Raw genomic sequence first — 17537 nt, forward strand, 5'->3', positions numbered from 1 at the left:
TTCCTGTTAAGAAAGCGAATGGAGAGTGGCGTATGGTCCAAGATTTACAAGCTGTAAATGATGCAGTGATACCAAGGGCACCTACGGTGCCAGACCCACACACCCTGTTGAATGATTTGAAACCTCAACAGAAATACTTTTCTGAGGTAGATATCAGCAATGCATTCTTTTCGATACCAATACACCCTGACAGCCAGCATTGGTTTGCATTCACATTTCAGGGGAAGAGGTATACATATACGTGACTGCCACAGGGGTATTGTGAAAGTCCAACAATATTCTCACAAGAAATGGCAAGCAACTTGGCAGGGTTTACCCCACCGAGAGGTAGTCAGATTTTGCTTTATGTTGATGATATCCTGCTGGCGTCCCCCACCCAGCAAGATTGTAAAGAAGATACCATAGCGCTATTACAATTTTTAACCACTGAAGGACATAAAATAAACAAAAATAAACTGCAGCTTTGGAAAAAACAAGTTAAATACCTAGGATATGTAATATCCAAGGAAGGTAGGACATTAGATGAGGACAGAAAAATAGCGATTTTGCAAGCACCAAAACCCACTACCAAAAAGGAAATTATGCCCTTCCTGGGTACGACTAATTTTTGTCGGAGTTGGATTCCAAACTATGCCTTGGAATCTGCACCATTGACTAACCTGATTTATGCAGCACAGGATTTATTACAATGGACACCAGAGGCAGAATCTGCTTTCTGCAAACTGAAACAGTTAATAGCATCCTCATTAGTTTTGGGATTACCAAACTATCATAAACGTTTTTTCCAAACTGTAGATTGTAAGCAAGGTTATATGACATCAGTGTTAACACAGCAGCATGGGGACAAGCAATGCCCTATTGCTTATTATTCATCACAACTGGACCCAGTGGCACGGTCTTTACCTCACTGTGTACAAGCAGTAGTTGCAGCTGCAATGGCAGTACAGGCTTCGGCCTCAGTAGTGTTGTTCCACCCTCTCACATTGAGAGTGCCTCATGCAGTTGCGATTATTTTACTGCAAGAAAAGGTAGTATATCTTTCCCCTGCTAGGCATCTTTCCTGTATGACTATATTGTTGAGCCAACCTCATATGACTATCGAACGATGTACAACTTTGAGCCCTTCTACCTTGCTTCCAACACCTGCAGATGGCACACCACACAGCTACCTGCAGGTGATTGAGCAAAAGACACTGCCTAGAAAAGATCTTATGGATGTTCCCTTGGATGATGCCAAGGTGACATACTACGTGGACGGCTCATGCAAAAGGGGTCCTGCAGGACAAAACCTAGTAGGATATGCAGTAGTTTCTGACACAGACATTATAGAATCGAAATCTTTACCACACAACTTATCTGCACAGGCAGCAGAATTGATTGCCTTGACACGGGCATGTACCTTAGCAAAGGGTAAATGTGTGAACATTTTTACTGACAGCCAGTATGCTTTTTCTACTGTACATGTTTTTGCGCAACAGTGGAAAAATCGAGGAATGATAACATCTACTGGCAAACCAATCAATCATGCACAGTTTATTTTAGATCTTTTAGAATCTATTCAGTTACCTCAGAAAGTAGCTATTTGTAAATGCACAGCTCATACCAAACAACAGGACAGGATTTCAAAAGGTAATGCGAGAGCTGACACAGCTGCAAAGCAGTCAGCTTCAGAAGTATTTCTTTTGAATGAGGAATTACAACCCTCTGAGATTTTAGACTTAGAAATGTTAAAGACAATGCAAACACTTACTACGCAAACTGAAAAACAAAGCTGGGTAAAATGAGGAGCAATTCTTGAAAAGGGGCTGTACATCTCTAAAGAAGGGAAACCGATATTGCCATCTAATTTGTCTAGATATGCAGCTTTGTTGAGTCATGGGCAGTGCCATGTCTCAACAGGGGGGATGGTACAGCTGGTGAACCAAGTGTTCACGACGTATGGATTCAAAAATTATTCTAAAATATTCTGTTCATTATGCCACACCTGTAATAAACATCATGCACAGGGGCGTTAAAGTCCAAGCAAGGGAGTTTCCCTACACCACCGTATCTGTTTCATACTATTTGTATGGATTTCATAGAGTTGAATAAATGTGAAAATAAGAAGTATTGTCTTGTCATTGTAGATATGTTTTCCAGATGGGTGGAAGCCTTTCTGACTAAAAATCCAGACGCTATGACTGTAGCCAAAGTTCTTGTTAAAGAAATCATCCCTAGATTCGGCATTCTGGAAAGGATCTACAATGACAACGGCACACACTTCGTGAATCAGACCATACAGCAGTTAAGTAAATATTTTTGCATTTTCCTAAAAAATCATTGTATCACCCTCAATCAGCAGGGCTAGTAGAGAGGCATAATGGGATTTTAAAGAGCAAGCTAAGAAAATTAGTAGCAGAAACGCAGAGAAACTGGGTGTACTGTCTGCCCCTGGCACTGTTGAGCATGAGAACTGTTCCAAATGCAAAAGGATTGACTCCTTTTGAAAAGCTCTTTGGAAGGGCTTACTATATACCTCAGTGGAAATCTCTCATGACCAGGAAGCTGACAGTACATTAGCAGAGTATATGCATAATTTGTTAAATTCTAAACATTTGTTACAGTTAAATTCTGTTTCAGATAAAGAACGAATCAGACCATCAGAAGTGCAGTGACCCTGGTGCGTGGATCTGGCTGAAGGTGGTCAAAAAGAAAAATTGGGTGTCTCCAAAGTGGGAAGGTCCATATCAAGTGCTTTTGTCAACACCCACTGCAGTCAAAATCGTGGAGTGTGCCCCTTGGATCCAACTGATGCACTGTAAATTAGTTAAAGACTTTGAACTAGACAAAAATCTTGTTACATGCTAAGAGCAAAAATGATAGATTCCAGAAGAAACAGGAATGCAGAACAACCCTTTCCTCAGAAGTATTGCATAATCATCCTGTTAACTGTATTTGTGGCAATAATCTTTTTGTTGTGGCCTTTTCTTTTTCCAGCCACACAGACTGAACTGAATAAACGTGAAGCATTACTCATAAACTGGCATCCAAACTTTAACACTTACCAGGCAATTAAATATGTGTATGCTGAGACATTCAATGTTTCGAATTGCTGGATTTGCACAGCTTTGCCGACAGCATACGGGGGGGGGGTTATTAATGACTACAGTCCCCCTAGGGGTCAATGAGACCTGGGAGAACTTGATTTATGATACCTCAACCATTACAGCACAAGATAAAATAGCATTGCACTTGTCTGTTCCACAAAAGGGAACTGTGTGTTTTTTATAAAAATGATACTGTTCAGATGGGTTGGAGCAATTGCAATGTGACTGTTCCTTATAGATGTTACACTAAAGGTAACAAAGTAGATCTTTATTATAATACAAACTATCATTAATTTCTTGGATTCATGCACAAAACACTTGATGAAGTAAAACATAATTCTGTTCTTTATAAACAGCTGTCTACAATTGATAGAAAAATGCTTCATGCAGGGCGAGTGTATATTCATAGCAAGGTTACTACTAAAGTAGAGGATTGTTATTTTGTGTGTGGCAGAAAGGCATACAAATGGTTACCTGAGAATTGGTCCGGCAGTTGTTTTTTTGGGTTACCTGGTTCCGGCCATACGACACACTGCAGTTTTGCCTCATGGGAAAATTCGAAATGTCTGAGAAGTCGTCAAGAAACCTGTAAATCCAGTGAGACAAATTGATGTGTGTTGGAAAGACCATCACTCTTTAGGTAAAGGACTGACACACATAGACTTGAGTGATAGCGTTATATTGTGGGCAGGCATATTACCAGCATATGGAGCAGTGAAATCGATCTGGGAGCTGAGAAAACTGTCAAAACTTCTCGAAGTAATGAGCAACGCAACTTTTTCTGCTCTCGTATTGGTGACTGATGAACTGAATGCTATGAGAACTGTAGTGCTCCAAAACCGCATGGCTCTCGACTTCATCCTAGCGGCGAGAGGTGGTACGTGCACTTTAATCCAAGAAGAATGCTGTTCGTATATTCCTGACCATAAACACGAGATAGACAATCATCTTGAAGTAATTCAGCAAGTGTCGGTCATGACCAAACCAGGCCCAAACCCACTGACGGACTTTTTCCAGAAATGGTTTGGGGGTGGGGTACCATTCTAATGAACATCCTGATTGCCATTTCTGTAGGTATGCTCCTACTGGGAGTATGTGTTTGTTATGGTATCCCCTGCATGAAAAGACTGGTTAAAGACCTAATAGACATTTCAGTTTCTGAAACCTTATATCAAAGTACTGAGTTTGAAGAACTGTTAAAAGACTAAAAATGCTTTCATAAGTCTAAACTGAATGACTCTTTTAACTGCAAATCCTGAGTGGAAGAGGTTAGGAGAAGAAAACAAACTGTTTATGCTTATTTTGAAAGTAGAATAAAAGTATTAATAGGGGGGAAATGTTAGAAAAATATGTATTAATGTGTGTATTAGCAAATGTTTAGTGCTTTTAGAGCTTGGGAAGGGTTAACACAGTTATTCTATTTCATACTGCATAAATCTGTACAAACTGCAGTTGCTTTCTGACCTTGTATTGTTAGCTAAAATCTTGCTTGTGCCTTGGAAATTTACTGAGAAGCAGGTGATTTCTGCTTGCGTTAGGAAATAATGAATAGAAAGATACTACTTGTATGAAACTTAGGCAAGAAGTTCTGCTGTGCCATGAGAAAATACACAGCTGTAGAGGTTACAGATAATTAGTACAAAGCCTGCTTGAAAATATGAACTGCAATCAGCATTTGCTTGTATCTGTATTAGAAGAGTACCTTGAAATGTAACACTGCACAATAGACGCTTGTAAACGGATTAATAGTCACCAAGGTCAGGTTGTTTTTCTGAAAAGTTTCTTACAAATCTAGTCATGTCAGCAGAAAATCTGAAGTAACATCTGCTGTAGAACAATGCTAAAAGTTGTGTTTGATTACGTCAGCTTAGAAGGCCATGTCTTGTAAAACAGTATAAGAATGAACATACTTCCTGTTAGTAGTTAGACAAATCCTTGTAGTTGCATGTTTTTTGTCTCCTTGCTGCAAATAAATTAAAGTGCCTTAACTGAACCTTACGTGTATTGGTCTTTGAAGTTTTTTCCTTTGACAATTCCCCTCAAGGTTTGACATTCCACAAAAAATTCATCGTTATCAGAAACTATGCGGGCCGCCCTTACCAACTGGCCCTTAACAACAGATTTCTTTTGTTGATAAGGGTGACTACTGGTGTAAAGAAGAAAGGAATTGGAGTAAGTGGATTTTCTGTGAATCTTAGCTTTGAACACTTGGTTCCCTCTATCTTTATATAAGTCTACATCCAGATACGCTATGTTCTCTCTACTTGAACTATATGTAAAGGATAAAAAATTCATAGAGGCATTTAAATAATCAATAAACTTCAAGAATACACCTGCAACACTGTAAGGAAGATTTACTTGAGAAACATGTAAAACACATGAATTGTTTCTTAGCTACCTATGTTGTCTGAGAGAATGGTAGTCATTAAAGTTTGTACAAGGAACTACTAGCTACAATAATTACATAATATAATAATAATAAATGGACAGCCAGATAATGGTAAGTCATTATATCCAAACATTTTGGTTTGCTTTCTATATTAAGATGGTGGTGCTGCGGTAGTGTTGTCGCCTCACAGTAAGACACTGTCCGGTTCGATTCTCAGCTAGAGCGTCTTCTGCGTGGAGACATGCGTGAATGGGCGTACCTTCGTTGAAGGTTGTGCATCAGGCCTGGCAAGCCGGTGTGTAAAAATCAACTGCCAAGCATTAGCGGACCGGAGTTCCGCTGTGGCGACCCCTAACCGGGAAAAGCCGAAAGACACAAACAATTAAGATGACCTTTCTTATATAAGAGGCTTATTACTCAAAGATAATCAAGTCATTATCTGTACGAAACCACGTTATATAAAATGTGTCAGTCATAACTAAGCATGACCAACTATAAGGAAGAAAGAGCATGCAATGTTCTTTACTGACCTTTTTTATTTAATTTTGTATTAGATAACCAGGATAGAGCACTAATCCACGTATACCTTTGTTCAGGCTTTATTCTCAGCCCAAGTGGACTGTCTTGCTCACAGTCACACAGTAGGTAATCGGTCAACAAGGGAATTAAACTCTGAACCACAGGAAGCAGCCCATTTACAGCTCATAGTCTTAATCTGTTGTGCTAAATGCTGGACGGGAACTGAACAAGGTGAGCACATTGTGCAAAAATGATAAGTCTTCAATACATTCAGGAGTCAAAATCAGAAGGCAGAAGTGATACTATATTTAATTATGGGTTTACCTTGGAGAATACTGGTTGCCAAGTTGATTGACACAAATTTGCATATTATTTTTCATGAGTGGAATATTACTCATAACGTCCAGAAGTTGTGCAGTCATGTAAAACTACAAGTCATAGTGTTGCAGCACTATCAAAATGTATCTTTGCCAGACATGGGATTCCTAATGAAGTGATATCAGACACTGGTCCACAGAGTACAAGCCAGGAGTGCCATGATTCAAGCACATCACTTGAAGACCTACATATATTCAAGGCAATGGGCAAGGGGAACAAAGGCACCAGACAATGAAATGTCTGACAGACTTATTTCTTAGTTCTAAAGTATAGAAATATGCCAACAAATATGCTGATGTGCAAACATCTTAAGTCTGATCTACCTACCTCATTCTCATTACCAAAACCTGAGAGTAAGCAAAGTGCTGTGGAACCGTTACAGTAAAATCAACTAAACAGAAATGAATATGGCAGACCATCAAGAAAACTTTCTGTGCTACAAAAAGAGGAAAGCATAAGGATGTGTAGACAAACATTAACACTATTTAGTTTTTTTTTTCCACAGAAGAGTAGTATTCCTGGAATTGTGATTGGTTTGACAAACCAGCCTAGACTGCATTTGATTCAAGGTCCTGGTTTGTAGGTATACAGAAGAAAGGGGAAACACTTGATTAAATAGCCAGTTTCAACATATGTCTGTGTGTGCATATCAAGGATTAACTTAAGTGTCTGCACTACTAGAGCTAGAGAAATCATTGCTACCTTCTCAAAGTGGAAATGTTTCCATGAGTGATAATTTAGCTCAGCCTGAAAATGCTTGACTGACTAGTTTTGATACTGTGGCATCAGATGTCCAGGCTTTTATAAGGGCCTATTAAATATTCAAAATATGGAAAAGTTATTAAAACAGTTTGCTATAGTGATTGTACATTATATATACGTTTCTAGTATGAACTTTGAGATAATCAGCTGAACTGCTTCTATGAGCGAAGAAAACTGTGTATATGATATGATGCACATATTTTAATACTGATGTAATTTATACATTTGAAATGTTATGTGTTATCCATTTTAAATAAATATAGAATTTCCTTTTTGCTAAAGTAAGGGGGTATTGCTTATCTAGGTATTTGTGAAATAAATAGTAAGTAGGTAACTGTGTCTTCAAGGGAGTTACTAGTACTGGGATTAGTGTGTCATGTGGCTTTCTATGTTAGCCAGTTCAGTAAAAGTTCTCTTTAACTGCTCATCTTGACTACTTGTATAATTTTCCAGTGTACATATACTACAAGTGACTTGCAAGCTTCCATTTGTGCTATTTGCTAACCAGTAACATATGTACTGGCCAATTAGAGTTTTATTTTACAATATTATAGTTTTATGCATAATTGCTTCCATGTTTTCATCCTGGTTCCATTATGTATGCCCATTTGCAAACCAGGTAGCCTCACAGGATACGCAGTCCCTTTTAAGAGGTGACCCAGGAACAATGTCTTGTTAAGTGATTTGCTTAAGGTCACACAGTAGGTAAATGAACAGTATAGTTTATGTATCTGTACTTTAATACAGATTTTCAGAGGGGCTCCTCTACCCCTGCCATATCCTTATGTAATGGATATCAGACCCCCCTTTACAAGCAGGATTTTGAAAATGCAAGCAACAGAAAAATATATAATGTTATTGGAAACTGTATATCTGGTTGTAATATAATGTACCTACAAAAATAATGCAGCCAGAGGTTGGTGCTAGAAGTTATATATTCTATTTAATTTACTTAAGGAATTTAAAGGTAATTGGTTACCATGGTAACACATGCTTCATAAATATGGCTTGATAATTTTAAATGCTTTATTCTTACAAAACAAATCATCAAATGCATTTTCTTGTACTTGATAGAGCCGATTGCTGGAATTCATTCCTGTATTTTTTTCTGAAAAAAGAAAAAAAGAAACAAAGTTGATATAATAAATGAAATAAAATGTCAAATAATTAACTTATCAGAGCTTTCATACACTTTGGACTTAAACTATCTGAATTGCTATCTAGTTCAGATCACTTTAGTGAAGTTGAACTCCCCCATCCCAGTTTCCATAAGAAACTAAAATATATGTGTTAGTATTTGTTCTTCATTTTGCCCGTTTGGAGAGAAGTCGTGTTCCGTATTTTAGAGGCGGAAAGTTTTAGAGTTACGACGATTGATACTGATTACTGCATGACACTATGGCTTTGTTTCACACTTCATAAGCAAGGTAAAGCAAAACTACATAAGTACTTTTTCCAACTTATCCACTATCAGCGCTTAGTTCTGCACATGTACTGGCACTCAAAAAGAGGCTTTCACATACTTTGCACACTACAATGTCATCAGCCAAGCAAATATTGCGTTATCTAGCCCTTATGGTGTTCACTGGGTGATGATGATGGATGTGGTCAGAATGGATGGAGAAGTGGTTCAAGGAAAAGCTGAAAAAGTCTTTGGAAGCCATGCTGAAGATGCAGTCACATTTTGGGCACAGGATATAAACACGTGTAAAGAACTGATGAATTTGAGCCGTATCTTGGAAGAAGTGTGTCCTTTAGCTACTCCAGTGTTTGGAACTCCTGACCTTAATAAGGTCTATGGAAGTTTATATTCAGAAGACAAGAGTTGGTATCACTGTAAGTTTAGTGTCTGATGACAAATGTGTTGTGACGTACATAGATTATGGTAATTCTGAGGTGCTGAAGAGGGGTACAGTTGTCGAACTTGCTGAAGATTTGCAGTATCCTGGTCTTGCCAACAAGTACAGACTCTGGGGTCTTCAAATACCACTACAGCAGGATGTGATGCAGTTTGACAAGGATCCATCTGATGGCGGTGAAGCGGATGACAACATACCACAGCCAGCAGGTCCATCTGATGGCGGTGAAGCGGATGACAGCATACCACAGCCAGCAGGTCCATCTGATGGCAATGCAGCAGATGACAGCATATCACAGCCAGCAGGTCCATCTGATGACAGTGAAGCAGATGACAGCATACCACAGCCAGAAGGTTCATCCGATGGCAGTGAAGCAGATGACAGCATACCACAGTCAGCAGGTCCATCTGATGGCAGTGAAGCAGATGACAGCATACCACAGTCAGCAGGTTCATCTAATGGCAGTGAAGCAGATGACAGCATACCACAGACAGCAGGTCCATCCGATGGCACTGAAGCAGATGACAGCATACCACAGTCAGCAGGTCCATCCAATGGCACTGAAGCAGATGACAGCATACCACAGCCAGCAGGTCCATCTGATGGCAGTGAAGCAGTTGACAGCATACCACAGCCAGCAGGTCCATCTGATGGCAGTGAAGCAGATAACAGCATACCACAGCCAACAGTGGAATGTCAAGAAGATGTGGATTGCTGTCCTCCTCAACACCATGAAGGAATTGAACAGACACCATTAATCAGAAATGGTAGTGATGAGGAACTCTTTAGGAGCCCGAACCATGCAGCAGAGGGCAGTATCAACATACCCACAGAGCGGGGCACTGTCATTGAAGAGCCCACTGCCATCAGCTTTGTAAGTGCCCTAAAACTTCCAGGTGTGTTGGAGTTTTCCCTCTGCTTACTATTTGCCAAGCTTGTCAGCTACACCTTCCTTTACTGGCTGCCACTGTTCTTTCCCAACGTAGCACATTTGGATTCAAAAGGTGCTGGAGATATATATATGCTCTTTGATTTTGGAGGAATTTTAGGTGGGATAATTGCAGGTATAGTTTCTAACTACACGGGAGGGAGAGCATCAACCTGCTGTGTAATGCTCATTGTAGCAGCTCCCATGTTGTTCCTGTATAACAATATCGGTCAGAATGGAATTGGAACCACAATTGCTATGCTGATTGTGTGTGGAGGTCTGGTGAATGGTCCATATGCTCTCTTCACTACAGCCATCTCAGCTGACCTGTTTCAGCTCCTGCTTCACATCTGGAATACATTTTGGATTGCACCTGGTTTCTACAACAAGCTTGCTGTACTTTTTAAGGGACCAAGATGGGGACCAGGAAAGCTAAGACTGGGTCTTCCAGAGGAAATTCCCAAGGTTTGCTGTACTGTGAAAGTAGAACCAGTATACCCGAAGAAGAAAAACAGTAATTCTTCAGATATGGGACTGATGCACAATTATCTGTACAAGCAGAGGTCATTGTCACCTTTTCATGCAAATGTCCGAGAGCAGCGAACAAGACATGGTGGTTACATTGGTGAAACTGGTGGACTTTCAAGAGAAAAAGAGCGACTTTTGGAACATTACAGTTTGCATGATGAGCGTAGCACTTCATACACACACACCAATCTCATACACACCCCCACCCTCTCTCATACATACACCACACCTCACACATATATACTACAATGCCTACCTTCCCACAACAAGCTCTACTACTATCTACCCTTTTAATATCCCTAACCTACATTACCCAACTTAGCCTCCACACTAATACATACCTACCTCTAACTACACACACCACCACCTCACACCCCCCAGATATATCCCACTAATATTCACAGATCTCTCCAGAACTTTACTCCTCCAGCCCATCCAATCTTTTCAAACTCTCCTTACTCCCTACATCACCATCTCCTCACCCCACTCTATCTACTTTCTCTAAGACAACCCTCCCCCCCAAAAAACATACTTCCCTTTATCCTCTACTTTTCTTCAATCAGCTCCTCTCTCATATCTCACTCTCTCTGTCAGGTGACATCCACCCTAACCCAGGCCCAATCCCTACCTGTACCCACCCTAACCCAAGTTCTAATCAACACAAACACAAGACTATCCGCCTCATGACCCTAAATGCACAAAGCCTCCGTAATAAAATCCCCAACCTTCGTGCTTGGCTCTGTTACAACCAGCCAGACATAACCGCTATCTCTGAGACCTGGCTCAAACCCTCCATCAGAGATAATGAAATCCTTCCTCCAGGCTACCTCATTATATGCAATGATAGAACTCATAGAAAAGGAGGTGGCGTAGCAATTATCTACTCCTCCACTCTCATTTTTACTCCATTGACCAACCCCAGCCCAACATTTGCCAATGCAGAAATGACTGTAGGCTTTCTAAAACTTAACAACTATAAATCCATCTGCATCTGCTTCATCTACATCCCACCCAGAGACAATACCAAAACTCTGGAAGACATCCTCTCTTGGTTTAACTCAAACATCAAATATGAAACCTACATTCTTGGTGATGTAAATATTAACTGGACCTCCTTCCTCATAGATACCCCATCTCACTCTATCAACCTCTACAATTTCACCCAACTAATAGACCTCCCTACTAGGCCAAACAAAGATGGTTCCTCCAGTACCATCTTAGATTGGATATTAACAACACATCCCAACCGTATCTCGAAAGCTGGTGTAATACCAGACCCCCTAGACGACCACTTACCAGCCTTCACTGACCGCCTATCCTCACATATAGAAAAACAACACATTTTCAAACAATCCCGTAACCTATATTCCTTCAACCCCGATATCTTCTCTGAATGCCTCAAGGTTACTAATTGGTCCCCACTGAAAATCCTTCCACTAGATAACGCCGTCACATATTTTAACCAAACCTTCCTTACCTTACTTGATAAAGTAGCCCCTTTACAAACCAAACATATCAAAACAAATTCCTGCCCCTGGCTATCCCAAGAAACTAAATTGATAATCACTCAAAGAAACAAAAAGTGGAAACTGTACCAAAAACAGAAAAACCCCACCACCATCCAAGAATATAAACATCTTCATAACCTGGCCAAAAAATCAATAAAAAAGATCGCAAAAATTACTACAGCAGTCTGCAATACAAACACTCAAACAATCCAAAGAAATTCTGGACATCCATCTCTTCAGTACTCAACCCTGGTAGTACTTCCAACCCCTGCCCCAATCCCAACCTCTCAAGTCTTGAAACGGCCACTAACTTCAACACATTTTTCATTGATTGTATAGCTAAATTATCCTCCACTTTCCCCAATCCATCCATCAATAATAACCCCTCACCCTGCACCCCAAACCCTCTCTCTCACCCCCCTCCTCCACCGCTATTCTCACTTAAACCTGTCTCCACTTATACTATAAAAAGACTACTGCAAAAGCTAAAACCATGCCGCAATGCCCCTGACAACCTTCCAGCAAATTTTCTTCAAATATCAGCCGAATCTGTAGCCTATCCCATATTCATCCTCATTAATAGATCCATTCAGGAATCCTATGTACCAACCATCTGGCGTTATGCATACATAATTCCTCTCCACAAAGGTGGTAAGAACACAGACACTACCAACTTCAGACCCATAGCTATACTCTCTCCTCTCTCTAAAATTCTAGAGAAAGCCATCCACTCCCAGCTCATGCCCTACCTAATCCAGCACAAACTCCTCTCTCCCACCCAGCACAGCTTCCGCCCAGGCCACAGCACCATGACAGCCCTCATTTCCTTCCTCGAAACAGTCAACCTAGCACGTGAGAGCAGCAAATATGTATCTTCTCTTTTTCTTGACCTCTCAAAGGCATTCAACACTATTTCACATTCCCTCCTCCTGTCCCAGCTCTCACACTTGCATCTATCTCCCTCAACCCTAGACTGGTTCTCCAGCTACCTTTCCACGTGCCAGCAGGCTGTACAATGGAAAGAGTCAACCTCCCCTTTCTTACCTACACCCACAGGAGTTCCCCAAGGATCAGTACTTGGCCCTCTGCTCTTCAACTTATTCATTAACAACTTTCACCTCTCTTTCCCTGAAGCCTCAGTTATCCAATACGCAGATGACTCCACTATCATCTGCTCAGCCTCCTGCCCTTCCAAACTTCTACTTAATACCCAAACAGCCTTCTCCAAAATTGAATCATGGATGCAATCGCATCACTTGGCTCTAAATGCCAACAAAACAAAGCTAATGATATTTCCTCCCACTAAAACTTCCCAGTTCCACAAAGTCCAATTTTCCATCAAAAGCCACAATAACAATACCTCTTAAAATCGTTCCTAGTACTAAACTACTTGACATTACCATCGATGAAAACCTAAAATTCATCTCCCACATCCTCTCAGAAATCAAAAAAACCCACCAGAAAATCGGCCTCCTCTACAGACACAACTACTACCTTACTCCATCTTCCCGTCATACCCTTGCATCTACCTTCCTTCTCCCCTCTCTCTTGTACGGTGCTCCCCTATTCTCCAACCTACAACTCGGACTCCGTGCTAAACTTGAGGCCTGTTACAACAAAATCTGCAAATTTGCAACCAATTCTAAGAACACTTCCCATCACTGTCACTCCCTACACACCCTAAACTGGCTAGAACTCCACAACCACCTAAAGTACCTACAACTTACAACAGCCCACAAACTCATCTTTAAACTAGCAGAATGCCCCTCTCTTGCTAAATCTCTAACACCCTACACACCTACCCGTACCCTGAGATCCACAGGCCAAAACCTCCTGCATGTACACAAACCCATCCACCCAACTGGTAAACTACTGCTATCCCACACTATAGCCAAACTATGGAACAGTCTCCCCACACCACTACGTAATATACCTAACCACAACAATTTCAAATCCATGCTTCTCTCCCATCTCTCCTCCAAATGGGAATGTCCTTCACATGCTCCCACCTAAAACTCCCACACTACTAACTCCACACCTAAATCATCATTTCTTTGCCTGCTTTAACTTATTTCAGAGATCTTGCTCAGAACACCTTTTCATAAATCTTTTGCATGCATGCCTCTGGCCTACCTTACTCATATTCTCAAACTTTCATTGTTTGTTTTTCTTATCCATTGTACCCATAATATTGTTTTCCTCTGTAATATTGTTAATTTGTCTCTATTCGTATGTATTTGTATGTCTGTTTGGGGCTTTTCCCCTCAGATCTCCACTGAAAAAGGGTAATTCTTACCCAGCTGGACCAACCCTGTTAACAAATGCAAATAAATAAATAATGTGTTTTTTAAGTCTGAGTCATCAGAGCATCATTGATTTTGAATGGTTCCTCCCTTCTGCTTGATCTTGCAACTGTGGAAATGGTATATATAAATTTGAGAGATGTGAGAGCATGCTTCTACATCATACCTCTCAACTGTACAGATTTTCACAGAATGTCCAGATTTTGTCCTCATACTTCTGGTCAGTTTTCATAAAATTATGGTTTTCTGGCAAATTAGTGGTAAATCATTAAAGACTGAAGTTCGAAAATAATGACAGACATTTGAGTTTCAGACCTTGTGTCCTTCAAAAAAATTCACGGTAATATAAAACCTGTTATTCTATCAATTTTCTAAGTTTGTAAGAGCAATGTTTAAAAATGTCCTTATTTTTGGACCTTTGTCCCACTTTTGTCTATATAGCTTTGTCCAGATTATTTGCTGAGGTTGAGAGGTATGTATGACAGATATGTCATAGACATGTATTTAAGACAGGTATGTATAGAGGTATGTTGACATGTAGGTTCAGGGGTGCTTACCCTTCTACAAAAAAATATGTTTTAGTTTTTCATTCAAACAAGTTTATAACCAATTATTTTTATCTGGTTGAGTTGTAGCCCAATCCAGATGTAACTTGATGATTCATAGAGGAAGATTTTATCAGAGGTATGATTACCACTTAAACGTTAACACACTACATTATTGTCTTTGCATCCAGTCATAATAGTTATCTTATACTTTGTAAGGTACAGCCCCCCCCCCCCCCGTTAACATATCTTCAAAATACTTTTATTGTGAAAGCACCCCTTGCAAAGTAAAAGAGAATGCAATGTAGGTAGATGCGACAGAAATACTGTAGCAATAACTTACTGCCAGCAAAATGATCTGTTGCTATAAAATGCAGACCAAGTGGTTTGTTTGATCAAGACAAAAAAGTTAATAAAGCCATGAAACAAGAGACTAATGAATCCTGAAGGGAAAGGAGGAAGAGTGGTTGTTTTTAAATAATAATTCATGGTAGTGGTATAAGTTATAGTAGAATTTACCATTTCCTCACCAGGTCTTATCTGAAGGAACAGATGTTTAGTTAGGAGTAAATCCCACCAGGACCCACACATCTGCCTGCCCTGTGTTATTGCAGCTATACCATGGATTTTTGGTCCTTTTCCCTCTTATCACTGTTGAATAGCTCTGGCAGCACAGAGAACTTGCACTTGTTTGTTAGCGATGCAGATACTGACATGAAACTATTTTGTGCTTGTGATTTTAAAAGTTTCCCACGAGCTATGTGGCAGGTTCTTGTATCTGGAGTACAGACACTGATTTCTTGCTGAAAGTCAAAGCAACTAACAGGAAACTGCATAGTGTTTGTGATACTCTATGTTTCCTGTCAGCTGTGTGATAAGTCTCAGAGCATGCAGTAGCACAGCTGTGTGCAGTGCTAATTTCATTTGTGAATGAGGTATGACAGTTTGGTTTTTCTTTTGGTATAGTATTGCAGGTCAGGTGTTTATACCACTACTTTTACATTAGAAATGTAGTAGCTTGATTTGTATTCAGCTGTGTCTCTGTATGGTGGACAACTTTTCAAATAGCTGTTGAACAAGAGATGTAACATTCCAGTATAAGTTTTTGTAGGAGTTACTCCAGCTAGAATACTTTATTTGCCATTCAGGAATCTGGATGTCTCCTGATTGTATTAATTTACAAGTACCTTGCTGTAATCCAGTCAAATCACCCACAGTGATGTTCATGCATTTGTGGACTTGTTTCTCATTGTTGGGAGGATATTTCATTATCCCCAAGCATTTATAGGCATAGTTTCTATGGCTAATACGATATCTCATTAATCCCTAAATGGAGTGGCACTGGAGTGGATCGTAAGCTTATGGATGCTTGAGTCACATCTTCCTCTGTGGGGTGGGTGGCAAATACATACTGTAAATGCACAGATTAATTAATTATTCAATCAACCAATCAGTCAATTAATTAATTATTAATCTATGGGAATGGAAGAGATCTTCTGCAGGCGAGATACAGTTAACAATGCCTGGGCATCTAAATGGCACTGACAGACTTCATGGGCAGAGTTTTCTACTGCATATAATTATAACAGTTTAACTAAACCAAAGTCAAGAAGGGAAAAGGAACATGAAAGGTAAGTTTAATAGCAGAATTATATATTAAAAGAATAAGTACAGATGAAAACAAAAAGAACAGTCTGAGTAGGCAGTGAGAGAAAGAGAGAGACAAAATGATGATGATCGATAGTGAATGGCAGGTAGCTGAAACCGTCTTACTGACAGAACAGTATGCACCAAAACAATGGGAAAATTAAGAATGCATGGGATAAACTGTTCAAAGAGTTAAAACTCGCTAACCTAAGATTAATTAGGAATGAAAGTTTATCCAGGAAAAATGAGAAAATTTCTATCTGGTGCAGCGTAATCTTTTATTTCTGGTGTTAAAATGAGAGTGAAACTATTGGATAATGCTTTATCTCTTTAGTAGTTACAAGTGTATACTTATCCTATTTTGTGTTATAGTTTATAAGTGGGAGAAGACACTAGTGCCATCACCATCCCTGTGAAATACTTCTTTGTAGTGCTATAAAAGGGAGGCTGGGGCTTTCATGTGGGGCGCTGGCCTACTTTACAAAGTAATAGAAAGTTGCATAACTATATTCTGGTGTGCTGCTGTAGTGTGTTCATCATCAAATGGTATACCTATTGCACCTTCGAGATACTTCAGTATATACACCCGTAGCCAGAATTGTCAAATTTCCATGCTGCTATGACAGGGTCACCATTTATGTGACTGTTGGGTGTCATGATGCACACCACATTAAAATGCAGTTTTGTATTTCTAGAACATTATATAGTCAATCATTAATGCATTGCCATTGTGTTAGAGAAACATATTCTAATGGCTGGTAAGGATCACTTCCTTTAAGTAGACTTCCTCTCTTCTTACCCACAAACTGAACTGCAGATCTAGTAAACCAGTAAGAGTATTTTTTCAGTTATCTCTCACAAGTATTTGTTTGTGTCAGGATATTGCAGTAGAAGTGCATGTCAAAATGGCCTTTGAAGAATACCACTTAAGCACAAGCATACTGTAACAAGGTGTTAGTGATTAATTATGGCACTTTCTGTTACACATTGTAAGTCAGGTCACTATTCCCTTAACGTGTTTATCCAATATTTTTTAATGGTATGCTTGGGAAATTGAAAGACTAGTCCCAGCTTATGAAGTACAG

Source organism: Protopterus annectens, chromosome 6.part0 (genome assembly GCF_019279795.1).
Source record: "Protopterus annectens isolate FY-2018-M chromosome 6.part0, PAN1.0, whole genome shotgun sequence".
NCBI lineage: Eukaryota > Metazoa > Chordata > Ceratodontiformes > Protopteridae > Protopterus > Protopterus annectens.